This window comes from Balaenoptera ricei, chromosome 18 (assembly GCF_028023285.1).
Source record: "Balaenoptera ricei isolate mBalRic1 chromosome 18, mBalRic1.hap2, whole genome shotgun sequence".
Lineage (NCBI taxonomy): Eukaryota > Metazoa > Chordata > Mammalia > Artiodactyla > Balaenopteridae > Balaenoptera > Balaenoptera ricei.
In genome coordinates this window covers 49,962,894-49,984,874 of record NC_082656.1, presented here as the reverse complement: position 1 = coordinate 49,984,874, position 21,981 = coordinate 49,962,894, and positions in this window count along the sequence as shown.

Sequence of the window (21,981 nt, the reverse complement as noted above, 5' to 3'; positions counted from 1 at the left end):
CTTTATCGTTAGACATTTGGATTCTACGTTTGGATTCTGATATTTCTGTTTAATCTTCTAGTCTTAATATTTCAGTTTAGAGATTTTGATAATATGATGTCCAAACATTTTCTTACAGTAAAAAAAGAAAAAAAAACGATGAAAATAAATGATCATTTAACAAGTTAAATTTCCCCAAGTATCAATCATGGCATATTATTTGGGTTAATTTTTTGAGAGTTGGCATTTGGATACTTCTTATCCTGCCATTTACTGAGGTTACTGTGTATTTTTTGCCAGTCTAATGTACCCTGAAGACTTTTGGTTTGGGAACTTCGGGAGGTCACAGGATATGATAAAATTCATTTTACTGAAGTGTACTGGTTATGAAAATTGCTTGTTCCAGTGGGCGATTTCACTACTTCATTTACAGCGTAAGTGCCCATTGTGTTTCCAGTGGCTGAGATCTGACCCCTATATTTCTCATTTTCCTTCCGAAATGTGGGTCAGCAGTGTTCCCAGATTCCCTCTCTTCTGTAAAACATTTTATTTTTAACTATTTGACACGAGAGCTTTCTAAAAGAACAGGTTAAAAAAAAAAAGTCCTGCTAGACGGCATTTATGACTCGAAGGAGTATCATTGCCATTGACCTCACAACTCTTCTTAAATAGTCAGAGAAGGGCAACAGAATTGTCAATTAGGCTTCCGGGGGGCAGCATTCAGCCCAACTCGACTGGTGCATGGCAGCATAATCATGCAGATCCGGCTTCAGGAGGAGAAGCCGTTCAAACCTATAATACTGAGGGTTCAACAAATTTGAACTTCCTTTCTCAACAGCAGATATAGAAGATGTAGATTTGTTATACACTTATGAGAAGATTTTGTAGCATTGAAATGTTACTTTGGATTATTCAGCCTAATTCTCTGATTCACAAATCAGAGGTCAGGCTTCTAGAAAGCCTCTAGAAGTCCATTCCTGCTTTCACAGAGATGCTGGCTAGAAACAAAACAGATTTTTCCCTTCTTCAGATTTTTTTCTGACAATGCATTTTATGTTCTTCCTTTTCTGAGAGACCACTGGGCCAAAGAGGATTTATCAGTATTCAGTAACAGTTTACTAAGAAAAACTGATACTCTTACCCACCTCTTAGGATTTGGTATTTGGTATACTCACCAATAATGAAAAGAATAAGAAAAAAATTCAATAATAAATTATAACTCGGTCTTTATATTTTACTAACCACCACAATATTTTTATGATTTAAATTAACACCAATTTTTCTTAAACTAGGAAGAAAGTAATAGAAGGAAAATATAAGTAATATAAAATGCAAAGTAGCAAGTATATAGTCAATATAGTATAGTAGAAAGAAATAGTCAATAAGATCTGCTCTTCTTTTCTGCCAAGCCACCATCCTAAAACTGGGCTGCAACACTTCAACTAGTAAGATGATATCCATTTGAAATATTTTCCTTCATGGAGAAATTGTGTCTGGTCTTACCCAATAGTAACCTGACCTATTTGTTTCATTTGTAAATGAATTTTTACCAGGCCTAGACCTGTTTCTCAAAGGGAGACCGAGACAGGGAGATGGGACCAAGGCCAATGGTGCTTGCTTGGTCTATAAGAGAAGAATGATTTCCCCTTCATGGAATGGAAGCCAGTTATAATCATACTACCTGAAGATAAACAATAGAGGCTCACTGTCGTAACTGCCAGAAGCTGAATTGGGAAATCAAAAGTAAAACAACAGGGGCTTCCCTGGTGGCGCAGTGGTTGAGAATCTGCCTGCCAATGCAGGGGACACGGGTTCGAGCCCTGGTCCGGGAAGATCCCACATGCCGCGGAGCAAATGGGCCCGTGAGCCACAATTACTGAGCCTGCGCATCTGGAGCCTGTGCTCCGCAACAAGAGAGGCCGCGATAGTGAGAGGCCCGCGCACCGCGATGAAGAGTGGCCCCCGCTTGCCACAACTGGAGAAAGCCCTCGTACAGAAACGAAGATCCAACACAGCCATAAATAAATAAAATTTAAAAGAAAACAACTCACATTATTTAAAAAAAAAAAAAAAAGTAAAACAACAGCTGGGCTGGGTCTTGTATTGGTCACCTATTGCTCTATTTAGTTCCCAGCCAGAATGGAACTCTTCTATCTTTCTGTGCGACATACGGGCACAAAATCTCAACCACATGTTTACACTGGAGTCTAAATTCCTTAGCCAATTAGTGTTATGATTTATCACAACAGTTGTTTGAAAATGAATTGAAGTAGTTATTATCCAGGATGGTCCTTGCTCCCTGAGGATAGTTGCTGAGTTGAACAAACGGGGAAAAATACCTCAAAGAACATTCCTGCTACAAAATAACTACAGTATTGATAGTTTATCAAATAAGAGTGCTAAGGCCAGATTTAGTGCCACACGTGTCTGTTGCCCAAAGTGGTAATAGTTAAATGAATTCACAAGGATGCCGTATGTTTTTTTAAAAAGAAGATAAAAGGCTTGGTTGTCTATTGCAAAGACCTCATGAAATTCTCCACTGAGATTGTGTAACAAATTTGCCACTAGGTACAGGCACAGAGAACAGGCATTGAAATGGAATCATAAGCCGCAGTTGTTATACATAATAAAAATCTACTGTGGAGATGTCTCTGTGTAATATTTCTGAACACTGAAGCGCCCCTTTTCGAAAAGGTTAAAGCTATATTACAGCTGTTAGTGACCCAGTAGGAACTGTGTCATTTTCCTATGTGTGTATGCTACATTCATATATGCACAGTCATATCCAAATTGATTGATTTTGCCACATTTTATATTGACCATTACAATGAAAGATGAAAGACTATACCTAGGTAGATTTACTGTTAGCTTATAGTAAATAGTCTGCAAATATTTTTAAAAGTTGGTTTACCCAAGAATTCCTGCTATCATAATCTCACCACTTGTTTTTCATTTTTTCTTCTATTCCATGGGGTATGTGACTCTGCATAGAGTCTAGGCTCCTACACGTCACAAGTCTATTGACCTGGAATAATTGTTTGTACACATACACCCCTCATGTGTATTCCTTTATCAAGACATTTCCTCCGGGTTTAGGGATTCCCTGAGAAGCATCTAGCCATAGGAGGTAGAAATGTTACCATCAGTAGTTCTGAGCTAGTATATTTTTAACTTGTTTCAGTCTTTTAGCTGAGTCACTTGCCCTGGGGAAGAGAAAAGAAAATGAAAAGCAAAGAGCAGAATAATGATAGTGGGAATTCTGACACACAATGGAAAAAAGTAAGAATTTGGGATCTTCTAGAGATAATGTAGTGAAACTAGCCCCTCCTTCTTTTATCCTTTAATAGAATGTGTGTACAGATGTGGGGTCAGTCTTTGAGGTTCATCAACACTTTAGCGCATGCTTGCTACAGAGTATTTATATTGGTATAAGAAAATATGTAAACTTCTGTTCCTTTTACATACTAAAGGAATAACACTCAGATCCAGTTACAATTTCTACTGTCACTGTGCGTCCGGTGTTCTTTCTGGTGTTGTCAAGTGTATTATTTCATTTATCCCCGACAATGCCCTTTTGACACTGGATATTGCCACCTGTCAACTTTTCAAAAGAGGAAAGAGTACTGCTCTAATTTGGGTTTTTTTTCCGGGCAGTGGTGCCTTTCACTGAAGCTCAAAATGTTGCAGTGTTAAAACTGCAAAAAACTTAAAATAATTAACCTAAAAAATGGGAAAACTTCACTTTGGGGAAATGCACTGAAGAAGAGACATAATTCATCTCGTTATTCGCAGAGAGGTCCACCTCTCTGCAAATAGAGAAATTCATAAATATAAAAGCACTCTTGATTCTTGAGCCCCTCTTCATACACTTTAAAATGGAATACTCATCTCCACATGTAGCAGTCCCTCAACAAGTGATTAAGAAGAGAAAAATATACATTGGGAGACTGACAAATGCCTTTGACTTCCTGAAGGTATACCCGCCTGCCAGACTGAAAGTCTGGGAGTGCAACTGCTGACAGTAGGGAGGTTCTACTGTAAAGCTCTGCTTCTCTTTGCTTGAACTTGTCCAGAACCACTTAAGCTGGAAAAGAGTGACTCAGACCTCTAGAGCACAGGTGTTTTATCTTTCTATAAAAATAGCAAACCAAAGCAACTTCTTTTTCTTCAGAACTAGCCTTTTAACCATTGTTATGTGTTTCCTATTGCCTAGATTTTAAAGAAGCCAGAGTATTTATTAATTAGACTTAGGATGGCACATTTACCTTAGGGGGAACAAACTGATTTGCCTAGGTACTCCCAGACCCTGCAGAAGGATGAAGGAAGAGGTACAGGTTCCCACTATCTGAAAGTAGAGGGTTCCTGTGAAACCTTTCCTAAGCCAAAACACCGTAAAGTCAAGAAGCAATTACCTTAGGACACATCATGCTAGTGGATGCACAAAATAAATCGAGATAAAGCACAGATGCTCACAGACACAATTCAAAGCTATGTAGGCTGTATGCTGAGATGCTGAGTGGAGTTCTCAGGGAAGGAGCTTAGCTGTTGCACTCTCTTTGCTCTTCCAGTAAACAGCTTGCTGCAAAACCAACGCTGACCGCTATTTTTGCACTTCGACTTTTTTCCATAAAAGCAAAACTCTTCTTCAGATTTCTGTTCATTAGCGAAAACAGGTAGTACTGCTGTAGGTCTTTCATAAAAGTGCAACGGCATAAGATAAACCTTTGACTAGCGGGGGATACCAGTCTTTGCAGCGGTTGCCAAGGATCCTAGATTCTTGTGCTTGCAACTGCCACACCAGACCCAGTGGCGTGACATGGCAGCATCTCCCTCCCTGGAAGGCAGAGGGAAGGACTGAAAACAGCCTGAGCCAGAGGGGAGGCACAGGACATCCTGTCCTGCCTCACGTCCGGCAAAAGGGACCAGCTAGGGAAGTGATGAACGCAATTTTACGGTTTTCTCCTTTAACACACCTCCAGGGGATGTGAGTAAGTTCCTTGAAAGAGTTATTCCTTGAAAGATCAGAGCAAGAGGTTGCAGCACCCACAGGAGATTTTAGGACCCAGCTGGCTGTGAAGCCCCTTATGCTTTCCTGGGTGAGTCCAGCTGCTGAGGGTGTGATCACGTGTGGGAGGATGGAAGGTTCCCGGAAAGAATCTTACACCACTTCCTGAGATGACTGAGCAGAGAGCAGCCAGGGCTGAAAGCTGCTGCTGAGGACCCTGTTGCAGGCCGTCACCCTGAGACACCTGACTGACAGGAAGCCAGAGAGCCCTGCCTTACCTGGGACACGGGAGAGCTCAGAGCTCCCACCGTCCAGCTCTGGGCCACGCTGTAGGAATAAGTGATTCAGCTGAACATCTCTGGGAGGGTAGCGACAGCTTGGCGTTTGTTATGTTCCTTTCTCAGGAACGTGAATAATAGTGTTCATTCAAATTCTGGAACTGGCATCAGCCAATTAGAGATAGTCCCTGCATTGAATCCAACCTGTAGGGTTGGCCCAGGAGAAAAAAAAAAAAAAAATTACATACTAACAATTCCAGCTGAAGATTCCTTTCAATGTAATTTTAAAACCTTTTTCTTCAAATCTTGACTCTTCAGATTATCTCGATTAATTGGTAACACCAACTGCTCTATAAAAAAGAATTACTGTCATCACTTCTCAGCCAGATTTGTGTTTGAATCACAGTGTCAATGTTATACAAGAGATTTATTACAAAATTATCTGACAGTATGTCTAACAAACAATTCCTTCAATTAATATTCACAATTGAAAAGAAAAAGAAATACTACTGTGGGGAAAAAATGAGAAAAATCAACAGGAGGTGCCTAAAAAATAACATTAATATATATTTTGGGTTTTCTTTTCTGTTAAAATTCCATGCTTTCACAGATTTCACATGAAAGAAAGTGAATATTGAATCAGGGGAATTTTAAATTATGTAAAATTGTGCCTATCAGAGTCATGTGTGGGGAATAGTATTCTGTTATAAAAATTTTTAACGGTTCTTATGATTATTATTCTCAAAAAACTTGTTCTATAGAAAAGTTAAATTTGTCATTGTCAGAAACCAGCTCCACCAGCAAGAAGGTCTGCATTGTGATTTTTTTAAAAGATAATATTCTAGGGCTATAGCTGCTCGGGACACTTTTTTAGAGTTTGGGGTTGAGAGTTGGAAGAGATGGAGGGATGAGAGGAGGCAATGTTTACGAACAGCCACTGCCAACCTGACCGACTGACAGTAAAGCAGAATAATCAGAAATGAACGCTGAGAGCTAGAAGGACTGTTGACTTCTTTTTGCCTGATAGGGCACTGGGGCCAACCAGAGGGATGCCACCAATTTAGAAAGAAGACTCCAATGCAGTTCAAAGAACTAGTCTGAGAGGCTGCTGTTTCTATCATCTCTTGCTCCTGAGAAATAGTCCTGATTCTACCTCCCCAAAAGTTTAAATGAGATACTCATAAATTATTTTGCTTTATTTCAAAGTAAAGTTGCATTCTCATAGATTTTTTTCTTACTCATGTCCTCTAACTAAATATTAATGCCTAGAAAGGCACTTCAAACTAGAAAGTGTTAAGATTTGGGAGTATTGACTGATGCCTCCCAAATCCCAGAAATGCAAAGTGATGCTTGAGATGTAACAGCTCTTTGGGTAACCTCTGTTTAACCTTCCTGACATGCTAAAAAGTATTTCTCAAATTCTTTCTCCAAAGCATCTGGCAGACTCCTCCAACAACTCAAGCCCCTTCTGCAGACAGCTCAGTTTCCTTCTCTCTAACGAATGGAGAGTGAGTTGAAAGGTCCAGATTACGTTGCATGAGTTTCTTTAATCTCTCCTAAGGCAAAACCTTCTACCATCTCCTCTGAGGTGGGGTTTCCCATTCTTCCTTTACTCTTCCTAATAGTCCCATCCATGTCTTTCTATTTTCCTTCAATAGGAGAAACTCACAAGTTGTGTATTCTAGAAACAAAATTCTCACTGTTGAGCAAATGATTTGCTGGGTGGAATAGAATTTGTTTAAGGGGAGCTCAGAGCTTCGAAGGAATTACTTAGCAAAGTGGTATCTTATTCAGGGGTTACATACAATAAATATTGCCTATAGTCTAAATTATCCTTGAAACATCTTAAACTCTCTATAAAATATTATAGAATATTGTATAATTTCATGGTCTGTTCAGTACCTGGCACCGGAATACTGCTACACAGAATGAGATGGTTGGCTTGCATTTGGGTTCCATGTTGAAATGAAAGCACAGAGAGCTGAAATTTCTCAAGGTCAGTGTTCTTACAATGTGCCTTTTCTCTCTTGATTATAGAGAATAACGCTCATTACTCCTGCTTAGAGTTGTAACTACCTTTCCAGATTATGGTGATACCCAGTAGTGACTATTGCAAATCCAAGAACTTTCATTGAAAGGGTAAAAGAAGGTCTAGGCTCAGAAGCTGTGCTAACACAATTCAACCCCAATGTTCATTGACAACATTACTTCATTGCCATTCCTATCAAATTTTTCCTGTGGCAAAGAAAACTCAGAATAGTATACCTTCAATATTCAAGGGGTTTACCTAAAATCTCCACATTACGGTAAAAAACAAATATTTTATTAGATATTTCAAATGACTTATTTTTAAAAAAGACAATTAAAAAATTACTTTCCAGTAAAAAAGTAAAAGATTCCTATCATACTCAACGAGCTATAAATATCCTGTCTTTTCTTTCTCTAAATTATAATTTCCATTTGTTTAACATCTAATTTAGTTCTATAAATATCCAATACCATTTTGATATTTACTCAAATGTGCCAAGTACTGACCTCTTTATCAAATTAGGTCTGTGATCAAATCAGGGAAAAAATAATACACTTAAATTCTGAATATGCTTATTATTTGTCTAGCAAATAATAAACTAAACAGTTAATCTTTAATGTTCTAAACCTTTCTAGAAGTCTGTGGTTTTTGGTGGAATTGGTAATCAAAACTCTTCAAACCATCAACCTTAAAAATATCTTTAATGAGTTGCTTATAAAATTAAATAAACCAAAAGTATATATTTCATAATTTCAAAGTATACATTTTATTACTTGTTTATGTAGCTATTGATGGTATCTAGGTAAAAATGTTTGTATCAACAATTTATTTGCAGAAGTCTATTTAGAAATACTTTAAAAAATATAAATAGCTTTTTAAAAATTATACATATAGGACAAATCAATTGTAAAATTTTCAGACAATATAAATAGAAAGTAAAAGCCTTCCTTCAGAAATAGCCACTATTAATATTCTGTGCATAAACTTTCATGTTTTTTCAATATGTAAATACAACACACATGCACACGCACACACAAACACACACACACACACACACACACACACTTGCTCTGAAACTGGGATCAGTTGATACATACTGTTTTGTAACCTGCTTTTTTTTCCACTTGGACATTTATCACATATCCATTATAATTTCCAACATTTGTTTGGTGCTTTTATTATATGGGCAATAAGTTATATACATATTTCTCTCTAAAGGATATTGAGTTTGTTTCTTCCTAGAAGTTTGTTTGTTAATTTATTTTTCTTTTTTTTGTTGTTGTTTTTGGGTTTTTTTGTTTTGATGTTTTTTAATTTAATTTTTTTATATAGCAGGTTCTTATTAGTTATCTATTTTATACGTGTTAGTGTATATATGTCAATCCCAATCTCCCAATTTATCCCACCACGACCACCACCCCCACCCCACTTTCCCCACTTGGTGTCCATACGTTTGTTCTCTGCATCTGTGTCTCTATTTCTGCCTTACCAACTGGTTCATCTGCACCATTTTTCTAGACACATATATGCATTAATATACAATATTTGTTTCTCTCTTTCTGACTTACTTCACTCTGTATGACAGTCTCTAGTTCCATCCACATCCCTACAGATGACCCAGTTTTGTTCCTTTTTATGGCTGAGTAATATTCTAATGTGTATATGTACCACATCTTCTTTATCCATTCGTCTGTTGATGGGCATTTAAATTGCTTCAATGACCTGGCTATTGTAAATAGTGCTTCAATGAACATTGGGGTGCCTGTGTCTTTTTGAATTATGGTTTTCTCTGGGTATGTGCTTGGTCATATGGTAATTCTATTTTTAGTTTTTTAAGGTGCCTCCATACTGTTCTCCACAGTGGTGTATCAATTTACAGTCCCACCGACAGTGCAAGAGGGTTCCCTTCTCTCCACACCCTGTCTAGCATTTGTTTGCAGATTTTCTGATGATGCCCATTCTAACCAGTGTGAGGTGATACTTCATTGTAGTTTTGATTTGTATTTCTCTAATAATTAGTGATGTTGAGCAGCTTTTCATGTGCCTCTTGGCCATCTGTATGTCCTCTTTGGAGAAATGTTTATTTAGGTCTTCATCTCATTTTTTGATTGGGTTGTTTGTTTTTTTAATATTGAGCTGCATGAGCTGTTTATATATTTTGGAGATTAATCCTTTGTCTTTTGGTTCATTTGCAAATACTTTCTCCCATTCTGAGGGTTGTCTTTTCATCTTGTTTATAGTTTCCTTTGCTGTGCAAAAGGTTTTCAGTTTCATTAGGTCCCATTCATTTATTTTTGTTTTTATTTCCATTACTCTAGGAGGTGCATCCAAAAAGATCTTGCTGTGATTTATGTCAAAGAGTGTTCTTCCTATGTTTTCCTCTAAGAGTTTTAGAGTGTCCAGTCTTATATTTAGGTCTTTAATCCATTTTGAGTTTATTTTTGTGTACAGTTTTAGGGAGTGTTCTAATTTCATTCTTTTACATGTAACTGTCCAGTTTTCCCAGCACCACTTATTGAAGAGACAGTCTTTTCTCCATTGTATATCCTTGCCTCCTTTGTCATAGATTAGTTGACCAAAGGTGTGTGGGTTTATCTATGGGCTTTATATCCTGTAGCATTGATCTATATTTCTGTTTTTATAAAGAAATCTATATTTCTTTCTATCCTGTTCCACTGATCTATATTTCTGTTCCATTGATCTATATTTCTGTTTTTGTGCCAGTACCATATTGTCTTGATTACTGTAGCTTTGTAGTATAGTCTGAAGTCAGGGAGCCTGATTTCTCCAGCTCTGTTTTTCTTTCTCAAAATTGTTTTGGTTATTTAGGATCTTTTGTGTTTCCATACAAATTGTGCGATTTTTTGTTCTAGTTCTGTGAAAAATGCCATTGGTAGTTTGATAGGGATTGCACTGAATCTGTAGATTGCTTTGGGGGGAATAGTCATTTTCACAATGTTGATTCTTCCAATCCGAGAACTTGGTATATCTCTCCATTGTATCATCTTTAATTTCTTTCATCAGTGTCTTATAGTTTTCTGCATACAGGTCTTTTGTCTCCTTAGGTAGGTTTATTCCTAGGTATTTTATTCTTTTTGTTGCAATGGTAAATGGGAGTGTTTCCTTAATTTCTCTTTCAGATTTTTCATCATTAGTGTATAGGAATGCAAGAGATTTCTGTGCATTAATTTTGTATCCTGCTACTTTACCAAATTAATTGATTAGTTCTAGTAGTTCTCTGGTAGCATCTTTAGGATTCTCTATGTATAGTATCATCATGTCATCTGCAAACAGTGACTGTTTTACTTCTTTTGCTATTTGGATTCCTTTTATTTCTTTTTCTTCTCTGATTGCTGTGGCTAAAACTTCCAAAACTATGTGGAATAATAGTGGTGAGAGTGGGCAACCTTGTCTTGTTCCTGATCTTAAATGGAAATGGTTTCAGTTTTTCACCATTGAGGACAATGTTGGCTGTGGGTTTGTCATATATGGCCTTTATTTTGTTGAGGTAAGTTCCCTCTATGCTTACTTTCTGGAGGGTTTTTTATCATAAATCAGTGTTAAATTTTGTCAAAAGCTTTTTCTGCATCTATTGAGATGATCATATGATTTTTCTCCTTCAGTTTTTTAATATGGTTTATCCCATTGATTGATTTGCGTATATTGAAGAATTCTTGCATTCTTGGGATAAATCCCACTTGATCATGGTGCATGATCCTTTCAATGTGCTGTTGGATTCTGTTTGCTAGTATTTTGTTGAGGATTTTTGCATCTTATAAAATGTTTAACAGATGCTTGTATGTATAGGTATTTTGAAAAAGATCTAAGTAAACAACAATTTCTACTATTGATATTCAGGATTAGATGTTGTATTAAATCAACTCCCTCTGTAAATTTCCTTTGACTCAAGCTGAACCTATACAGAGCAGCTGTTATACACTGAGCAATATCTTACTTTGATTATTTGGTGGGTAATTCCTTTAAGGGGTCATTTTGTACCAGTTAGTATAAAAGATATTTTTTCCTCCTGGCTGAAGAAAACAGGGGCCTCTGGAGGCATTTGTGGATGCCCCAGTGGCCTTGAGTGAGAGTCGGGGGTGAGGTTGCCAGAGAGAGAGAAGTAGACGAAGTACAGTCCCGAGTGCTGGGCACTGCACACCAGGCTCGAGCTGGGGGGTTATTTTCGTGTCACTTGTGTATGCTATGGTGAAAGATTTTGGTGTCCTTACTCTTCCACATTGCCCTGACACACTAATGGAACAGAGCAAAAGAAAACCACAGACCACAAGGCCTGCGAGAAGAGACCAGTGCTTGGCAACACAGAAACTTTCCTGGGTACCAAGGGCTGCTTTGTAGGAGTGGCAGAAAGTGAAATTTCAGTAATGACTCTTTTTATGACGCTGTAGTATCAGTCTGGAGAGGTCCAGACACTCTGGGTACATACTTAGTGAGGTTTACTACCCAGAGGTACAAATTTGATGGCAGGAAAAGAGATTAAAAATATGTTTTTCTTAAATTCCTGAAGTATATAAGAAATAATAAAGATTATGTGTCATTTTCTTGATTCTAAACAGAATATGAAAATTTTGTTTTGGCTGAGAGTTAGACGTGCTACTTTTAACCTTAAAAATGTTAATATATGATGATTCCTTCTGGGTATATAGTGTGAGTATATGGATGTGTCTTTTTTTACTGCCTCTGTTAATTGGTACTTTTTAACTTCTCATGTAAAACCACTTGTAAGGCTACATTGCATGCAGAAAACCTGCATGCCTCCTTAAATTATGAAAATCTTATTCCTCAAAAGTCAATCATCTCAGGGCCCTTATGATAAATATTAAGCTTTGAATAATGTAAGCTGATCCTACCTGATGGGATTTCGTTCCTGTCTTCCTCTCACAACCTATTAGAACTACCAATGATCCTCTGGAATAAACCCTAGTGCATGAAAGGGACTTCGTGGGGTGGGGGGTTTCCTTTGGAGGTCTGATGTCTCAGTGGGTGGAGAGTCCTCTCCAGCTAGTCGGCTCATCCACTAACATGGCCTTGTTAGTTTCATGGGGGGGGGGTCTCTTAATCACTCGTTAGCATGTTTTTTGTTTTCTTATTTTATTTTATTTATTTATTTATTTATGGCTGTGTTGGGTCTCCATTTCTGTGTGAGGGCTTTCTGTAGTTGCGGCAAGCGGGGGCCACTCTTCATCGCGGTGCGCGGGCCTCTCACTAAAGTGACCTCTCTTGTTGCGGAGCACAGGCTCCAGACGCGCAGGCTCAGTAGTTGTGGCTCACGGGCCCAGTCGCTCCGCAGCATGTGGGATCTTCCCAGACCAGGGCTCGAACCCGTGTCCCCTGCATTGGCAGGCAGACTCTCAACCACTGCGCCACCAGGGAAGCCCCGTTAGCATGTTTTTTGACTGAATATTTTCTGAGCCACAGTACTTTGGATTAGAAGCAGGAGTTTTAGAAATGATATTGTATTCATTATTTGGAAATATCAGTTATTTAAGGTTTTTATCACAAATTACATTTTTGATAAGATAATTTGAGATCTATGAATACCACAGAAATATTTTATTCTAACAATATTATAACATTATCACAGTAATAAATGCCTCATTACAGAAGCTCAAACACACTTATACATTATTTAAAACAGGAAAGAATATTTTAATAATTTATTTTTTCCTTTAATTGGCATTTTTCAAAACTCAGAGATATTGATTTTACAGAATAATAATATACTCTACACTCCAGTTTGGGAGAGAATGTATATTTTAATTTTTTTAAATGGTACCTTAAAGCATGGAAATGCTACAAAATAATCCTTTCCACATTCCCAACGCTTCCTGGAATGTAGTATCCAGCTATAACTTCAAAGGTATCTGTGGACGTTAGGGTTGTTCAGGAAGTGACATAACTGAATCAAACAACATTAAGTTAAATTAGTTGGTACAAGTTTGCCTCCATAATTAAGGCTTTGAGACAATGATGCTAAATGTCTTTTTCGCTACTGAATGGAGAACTGTCTGCTATAGACTCTCAAAGTCATGACCACTATTCTTTGCACAGCTGTTTAGTCTCCAGAGCGGTCATGGGAAAAGGACAGAGGCTGACAGCTCTGGAATCCCTCAGTGGGACTGCTGATCCGGGAAGCAGCATTAGAAGTGTCTGGTGAACTTCTGAAGGGAACATATTCCCAGTGTGAATAAACCCTGACCTACTGAATTCAGATTGCTAATGGCAGAATAAAAGATGGGCATCTTAAAAATATTCTTTATCCATTCATCTGTTGATGGCCAGGTTGCTCCCATGTCTTGGCCATTGTAAACAGTGCTGCAGTGAACATTGGGGTGCATGCATCTTTCCAAATTATAATTTTCTCTGGATATATGCCCAGGAGTGAGATCCCTGGATCTTATGGTAGATGTGGTATATATGTATATATACATACATACATACAGATACATATGTGTGTGTGTGTGTATATATATATATATATATATATATATATATATATATATATACAATGGAATATTACTCAACTATACAAAAGAATGAAATAATGCTGTTTGCAGCATGGAAGGATGTAGAGATTATCATACTACGTGAAGTAAGCCAGACAGAAAAAGACAAACATCATATGATATTGCTTATATGTAGAATCTAAACAAAAGTGATATAAATGAGTTTATTTACAAAACAGAAATAGACCTACAGACATAGAAAACAAACTTAGGGTTACCATATGGGAAAGGGAGGGAAAGGAAAAATAAGGAGTTTGGGATTAATGTATGCACACTAATATGTATAAAATAGATAACCAACAAGGACATACTGTATAGCACAGGGAACTATACTCAATATTTTATAATAACCTATAAGGGAAAAGAATATAAAAAAGAATATATATTTATATACATTCTTTTTATATATATATATATATATATATATATATATATATAAATCACTTTACTGTACACCTGAAACTAACACAATATTGTAAATCAATTATACTTCAATTAAGAAAAAACACTCTTTAGTCACCTGGATGAGACCTCTTGGTTATGTATTCTTGCGCTAGGGCTGTGCTTCTCAAACGTTAATGGTCAAGGGAAAGTACCCAGAGAGTTTCTGTATAGTGTGGCTTCCCTAAATATCCTGATTCATAAAATCGGGGTAGGGCCAGGAACCCAAATATTCACAAACAATCTGAGACAAGTGCTCAGAGGCCACACTTTGAGGGACCAAAAGCTATGCGTCTCACAGAGGAGTGATTTAAAATGACATCCTGTGAGCACATTACCCACCAAATTCATCTTTAAATGACTTCTGTGCCTCAACTGCAAATTTAAGTTACTGTTGTCAAAAATTCAGTGGACACTTTTCACTCTTTCCCCACTCTTTTTATTTTTTATTTTAATCAAGAAATTTAAAAAGATTCAAAGAATTCACAAGGTTTATTACAAAGAGAGAGAAAGAAAAAGACCACAAGAGGACAGTTCCTCACACCCATTCCCCCATCTCCATTTTCCTTGCACAAAGAGCAACCATTTTCACATTTTTCAGCCAGTTATTTTACATCTACGATAGTGTCACTAAATAATATTCTTGTATTTCTATCTGTTCACTTTTCAGTTTTAGTCATTATTTGTTGATTTCCTTTCTGCCCCTACTTTCTCCTCATATGTGCAACTTTCCTATCTACCCATCCCTATTCTCTCCATATAGTCAGATCATAATTTAAATTTCATAAATATTCTTGCACAATTTTTTCCTGGACCTATTAGTTGACTTTTTTGCTTCAGTTGCTATGTTTTTTTCATTAATTCTACTCCAAACACTTGTACCTGTTGTCTAAATTTCTTCTCCATCCATTCCAATGTATCTGGGATATTATCAATTTAATCCTGTTGGAGACATCAGGAGGCTTTATGATGTGCTCCCCTCTGGATGGGTTCATATCTACACATCTGCACAGTTGTCAATCTTGGGATCCCCTTCCCCAGCTTGCCCTTTGTTTCTGTGTCATGTTGGAGCTCCTGAACCCTGTACCGTGCATTTTCCTCTTTCCTTGCTTTACTCACTCATTTTGAAGGAACTTATCCACAGCTTCTTGCACGGAAGATGCAAAGAAAGTTAATGTTTCGAGAACATGCATGTCTGAAAATGCCTTAATTCTGTCCTAAAAGTATTCATTTACCCCACTTCTAGAGCTGTGTGATACATCTAATCCCTCAGTCTTTTGATGTTTTTTTGTGGTACAAACTGAGTTTTGTTCTGTGTATTTGTTTGTTTGGGCTTTTCAAATGGCCATTTAAAAGTCCATTCCATTGGGTATAATGATTCCTATATTGTATACTTCTTTCTTTCCAATTTCCAGACTGTTTTGCTGTTATCTATTATCATGTTATCTCCATCTTTGTAGGTGTATGTCTTTTCCCAAAAATCCTTTTATTTTATAAACTCTCTAAAATGAAGGATTCTAGGAAGGAGTCAGATTCCATATTGCCTTCTCTCTGCCATTGCTACATGGAAGCAATATATCTCTCTTGACCTCTCAACAGCATTGAACCCCGCTACTCATATTTTTCCTTCTGAAATTGTAGTACTTAATGGGGGTGGTGGCACATTGAGAAAAAGTGAAGACTGGGGAAAAGTCAGTTATCCATCAGGATTTGGTGAGAGGTTGGGGTGAGAAGGGGAGAAGGTGTATATGGGTGGGGGGGGCAGAGGGGTTGGGTGTGGATGTGGTGTTTGGATTAAGCTCCTCATGTAATTATATTCCTCCAAGTTGAGAACCTCTGTCTTATAGAACAGGTTGCAAATAAATCTTATTCTCCTCTGGGTTTGGTACAAGTTGCACTTTCTTATGGCCGATCCTGGAAGCAGAGCACACTTTGACAATTCTTTAAGGTAATTCTTGAGCACAGCAGGGAACGTCTTCAGTGAAAGAAGCTTCTCCACTTTGACACAGACTCCAGAACTCTGAGGGACCGCAAACTAAGCAAAGACTGTTAACATAGAAGACAAGGGCAGTCACGCTAAAGAGGAGGAAGCCATTAAGTAGAAAGCAGGGAAACCAGCTATAAACTGTTTCATGGAAGATTTAACGTTAACTGTAAGAAAGAATTTAGTTCTCCTTCAATGTTTGTGGAATTTGTATTAAATTGTTAGTGAAAGAATGTCCAATCTATAGACGACTTCCTTAAAATCACGGCAGGTTCTCATCTGGCCAGTGTGGCAAAGTCATGATCTTGCCTAAAAAGATAAGAAAAGAGACTAACGGTCCATTGCTGGATCCACTGACCAAGGGCATCAGCGTTGCCTAGAGTTTAACAGAAGTTCAGAAGCTCCGACCTCAGCACAGCCCTACTGCACTTGAACAAGATCTCCAGGTTATTTGTACACAGATTACCGTTTGAGAAGTACTGTTTGGACTAAACTCATTTTTATGTACCTCTGCTTTTCTGAAAAAAACAAAGCAGGTTTTAAACGGGCCACTCTGCAGCTCGTGTGAGTGTCTGGCCGGGTTAAAATCTGTTCCTTGATTAAGAACATCAGCCTTAATGAATTCCCCAGGTTGGCCCAAGATGGTCCTCCCAGGGTTTTGCATTGCCAAAAGGAAGGCTGTATCGGGCTATAAGGAGAACCCTTCAAAAGGGAAGAGTAAAGCTCTCTATGCTGTAGACAGTTTCATCAAGTAGGAAACAGGAGCCCATTCTTATTAAGAAATGATCATACTGGCTTCTTAGTGAAGCTCCCTTTCGCTGTCTTACAGTCCTAAGTAACTTGGCTTTCATCCCCGTGTGTCTCCAGTGTTTGAGGCTGCAGACACTCTGACCCACTCCATCACGATGCTTCTTTCTTTTAAAAACGGTTTTAGAATATAACAAAACCTCTCTCTTTCTCAGAACGACAGCTGTGGAAGAAAGTTATAGGATTCAGTTCTAGAATAACTGCACAGGCCAACCTGGCTGAACTCGTTTTGTTTAAGAGCTAATCAAATCTGTATCATCATACAAACTTTTCTGCTTGCTTGGCCTTGTTTTAAAAACACTGCCTTCAAGCTGTTGAGACTAAATCCAATATTACACAACACAAAGGTGAACCTTTTAGAAAATATTGCTCAGTAGAAACATGAATAGTGGAATTAGGCTTCCAACATGAAGCATTTTCATCCTGAAGAATTGCTCAATAATTTTTCTGTAGTAGTCATAATTTTAATTAAAACATTTTAATCAGCGTGCGCTTAGAGACAGAGGTAGAAAGCAATTCTAAACGAATCCATAAGAGAGAAGAGGTGATAAAGGTCTATGGAATGTGAGGTTCAAGAGTGTTGTTACTTGGTTTATTGAGATGAAAAACACTGCAAAAGTAAAAACAAGAAGGCAATACTTTTGGCCTTTTGACTTTGAAAGTTTTCTAGACCAAGGCTTTACTTTGTAAGGTAATAATAGGGATAGCATTTGTCATTGCCATTTGTTGCTCTTTAAATGTTTCTCTAAAGAAAGAATTTTTTTTTAATGAGAAATCCTTACTGAGGAACTAATAATTTCATTTAATACAATTTCTAGAAATACAAGAGATAAATTATGCTCGCAAAACATATTTTAGTCTTCTGATTATCTGCTTAAAAAACTACGGGAAGGGGCTTCCCTGGTGGCCCAGTGGTTGAGAGTCTGCCTGCCAATGCAGGGGATATGGGTTCGAGCCCTGGTCTGGGAAGATCCCACATGCCACGGAGCAACTGGGCCCGTGAGCCACAATTACTGAGCCTGCGCGTCTGGAGCCTGTGCTCCGCAACAAGAGAGGTCACGATGGTGAGAGGCCCGCGCACCGCGATGAAGAGTGGCCCCCACTTGCCACAGCTAGAGAAAGCCCTCGTACAGAAACAAAGACCCAACACAGCCATAAATAAATAAATAAATAAATTTTAAAAAACTACGGGAAAAGGATGACTTTAGAAACAATTTTTGAATTGCCATATATTTCATCTCTTTAAAAATCTCTGTGTATAAAAATGAGGCCCAGAAATTGGCCTGGCAGCAAAGCAAAGAGTCTAAGAGTCCAGACTTTCTTATCAGATAAAACTGGTTTGGGCTCTCACTAAACCACTTGCTAGCTGTGTGACCATGGGCAAATTACCGAACCACTCTGTGCTTAACTGACCTCATTGTTAAAAGAGAGATAAGAAGAAATAACATTATGATATACATAACACAGTGGGGCTATTCTGCAGATTAAATGAGAAAATGGCTATAATGTGCTTGGTAGAATGGAACTTAGTAAGTGATCAATATTACCTTACTAATGTGTACTATTATTTTGATCACTTACATAATATAACAGACACAAAAAGACAGGATTTTTAAAGTACATGAAAAAGTTAATTAACAAGTATCTTTTAATAAATGTCATATTCTAGTTTCTGATGGAGATGCTATGTAATAATTTCTTTTAGACCTATGCAAAAAAACCCTATTTTTCATAAAGAGAAAAAAGCAGAAAAGCTACCTTACGTGTTTAATAAAAGACTTTAAGCTGAAACAGAATTTAATAATTTAATTATATTCATTGTAGTTATATTTCAGTTAATTTAATTCAAGAATTTTATTTATGAAAGTGAGGCAGTCAATTAAAATAAAAAATATATAGATAGTTAATATATTTTCAACACTTCCTATGTGCCAGACACAGATTACATAGGCTAACTCAATTAATCTTCACAAGGACCTTGTGAGATAGGTACTCATTTTACAGATAAGTAAACTGAGTGACAGGGAAGACATATAACTTGCCTGAGGTCTCACAGCTAATAGAGGATGGGCCAGCTTTCATGCCAAGCATCCTGGCTCTAGAGCTTGTCCTTACCCACCAGGCTGTGACACTTGACTAACACCTGCAGATTAACAATCAGAAATGCTTACGGAGGAATCAGTGTCACAATTGACTAAACCTCCCAAAATGTATATCTTGACATTTAATTATCTAAGGTTGATATATTTGCTATAGTTTAATAAAATAAGTGTATATTCCTAATTACAGTAGGTAAAATTTGATTCCTCTTTTCTTTCATGGCTGGGGTGCTGATTTTAGCTTTGGTTATAATTTGCTTTATCCGGCTCTCCCACTTTCTACATGTGTCCTCCTGTTTTAGTAACATTTCTCGGTTTCAAATGTCAGTGTCAGTTTGTGATGCTCTGTTATCCAAGAATTACCACCTGGGCTGACATCCGTTTGCTTCTGAATGCCCAACCCCTGCTCTCCAGCTTGGCCTCATATGCTGTTAAGAGTTGAATCGTGTCCACAAAAGATCTGTTGAAGTCCTACTTCAAGCACCTTAGAATGTGACCTTATTTGGAAATAGGGTCCTTGCAGATATAATTAGTTAAGATGAGGTCTAAGGATTCTGCACCCAGTTACAATGTTTTCCCCACATCTCCAGTAATTCTCCAGACACAGCTGTGTGTTCTACAATTCAACTCAATTCTGACACTATTTATCCTGAAACAGCATCATATGCCACAGGTTAAGCGTTCAGTCCCACAAGACTACCCCTCCGCCTCACACAGGCTTCAGACACAAGTCAAAAGTCCAGGATGTCACCTGTGCTTCTGACCAAACAGCTTTAGCCCAGAGGTTCCTACAGCCCCCTTCCTGGGTTCGATTAATTTGCTAGAGTGGCTCACAGAACTCAGAGAAACATTCAACTTACTAGATTACCAGTGTATTGTAAAAGGATATCACTCAAGAACAGCCAGATGGAAGAGATGCACAAGGCAAGGTATGGGGAAAGGGTATGGAACTTCCATGCTCTCTCTAGACATGCCACACTCCCCAAATCTCCGCATGTTCACCAACCCAGAGGCTCTCCAAATCCCGTCCTTTGGGCTTTTTATGGAGGCTTTATTACATCGTCATGATTGATTAAATCACTGGCCATTGGCAATTCATTCAATCTCCAACCCCTTTCCCCTCCCTGGAAGTTGGGCAGTGGGACTGAAAGTTCCAACCCTCCAATCACTAGGTTGGGTCTCCCGGCAACCAGCCTCCATCCTTAGGTTCGGTCCAAAAAGTCTCCTCATTAGCATAACAAAAGGCTCTTTATCTTTTTTATCACAGGGAATTCCAAGGGTTTTGCCAGAATTGAGGTCGAACACCAAATTTCTTACTATAAATCATAATACCCCAGGTTGTACTGGAATAGAATGGGCCCTTAATCTAGTATAACTGGTGTCCTCATAAGAAGAGAGAAATTTGGCCTCAAACACAGACAAACAGAGAGAATGCCACGTGATGACAGAGGCAGAGACTGAAGTGATGCAAATGCAAACCAAGGAGCGCCAAGGATTGCCAGCCAGGAGCAGAAGCTAGAAGAGGCAGGGAAAGATCCTACCCTAGTCTCAGAGGCAGAACTCCCTGCTGACACCTTGATTTTTGACTTCTAGTCTCCAGAACTGTGAGAGAATACATTTCTGTCATTTTACACCACCCAGTGTGTGGTAGTACTTTGTTACAGCAGCCTTAGGAAACTAAGACAGATGCCCCCAATTATTTTGCTCTTAACCCTGATATCTCATTCTTTTGGATCAAGGATCTCAGAACTCTCCAAATAGAAAATTAGCTAATTTGAGAGTTAACATGAGAAGGGTAGAAGGGAATCTAAATATAATACTCTTCCTTACCAGGTAACATAGATCACTTTCAACAATGCCTTTTGGTGGGAATGTTTACTCATGCGTCCTCTAATCTAAAGAAGCAGTTCTGATGTCAAGAATCTGAGGCTGGTAGGAGAGAGGCCAGTATCAGAGGAAGCAGGGAGGGAAATGTATTAACTCTCATTAGTCCCTGACTCCCATTCTTCCAGCATTGATCTTTTAAGTTCACATGATCCGTTTTTAATATTCTTCCCTGGCCCGCATTGTGGTGAGTAAGGATTTGGGATGAATCTCCAATGTCTTACCTTGTTGTAGAACCTGGATTACAGGCTTTCTCTACACCTCTTCCCCCAACACCATCTTTAATATACATGTAGACAATATGTCCAACACTGGGACCTCACTTTTCCTTCATCTCCTTAATTTTAGCCACTCTCACTTCTATTCTGTGGTGGTTTTCACTGAGCAAGGCCATCTTCTTGACATCATTCAAAACCTTTTCTAAAATCTTACATCTTAAAATAGTCTCTCCCTTGAATTCTCCAAATCCCTCTTTTTTTTTTTTTTTTTTAAGGGCTTTTTTTTAATCCTGATTTCAAGCCTTCAATCCACTTCCTAGAATCTTAGAGATCATCACCCTTCTCCACAATGTGCTTTCCTGTCCTTCACTGACTCATGGCCAATCCTTTACAAGGTCCTTAACCTTCCTCCCTAATGCCTTCTCTCCCTTATCTTTTATACCAGTGTCTGCCCTGTTTGACCACAACACTGTTTTTCTGCCCATGCTGTTAGGTAGTTGATCGTTTCTGGAGAAAGCTGATCTATTATTTCCTGTATAAACTTATGTTTATCCAACTGAAACTGAGTCCTCACACTCAGCATTCCTTTACAGCATGACTTGATTCCTAGACATACTCCCTATAGGACCCTGAGAAATTTCTAGAATTGTGCTTGAAGCCAAAAAAATACCAAAACAAAACGGCGCACCTTGCCCTCATGCATACATGCATGAGTTACCTTGGGTACCTCATT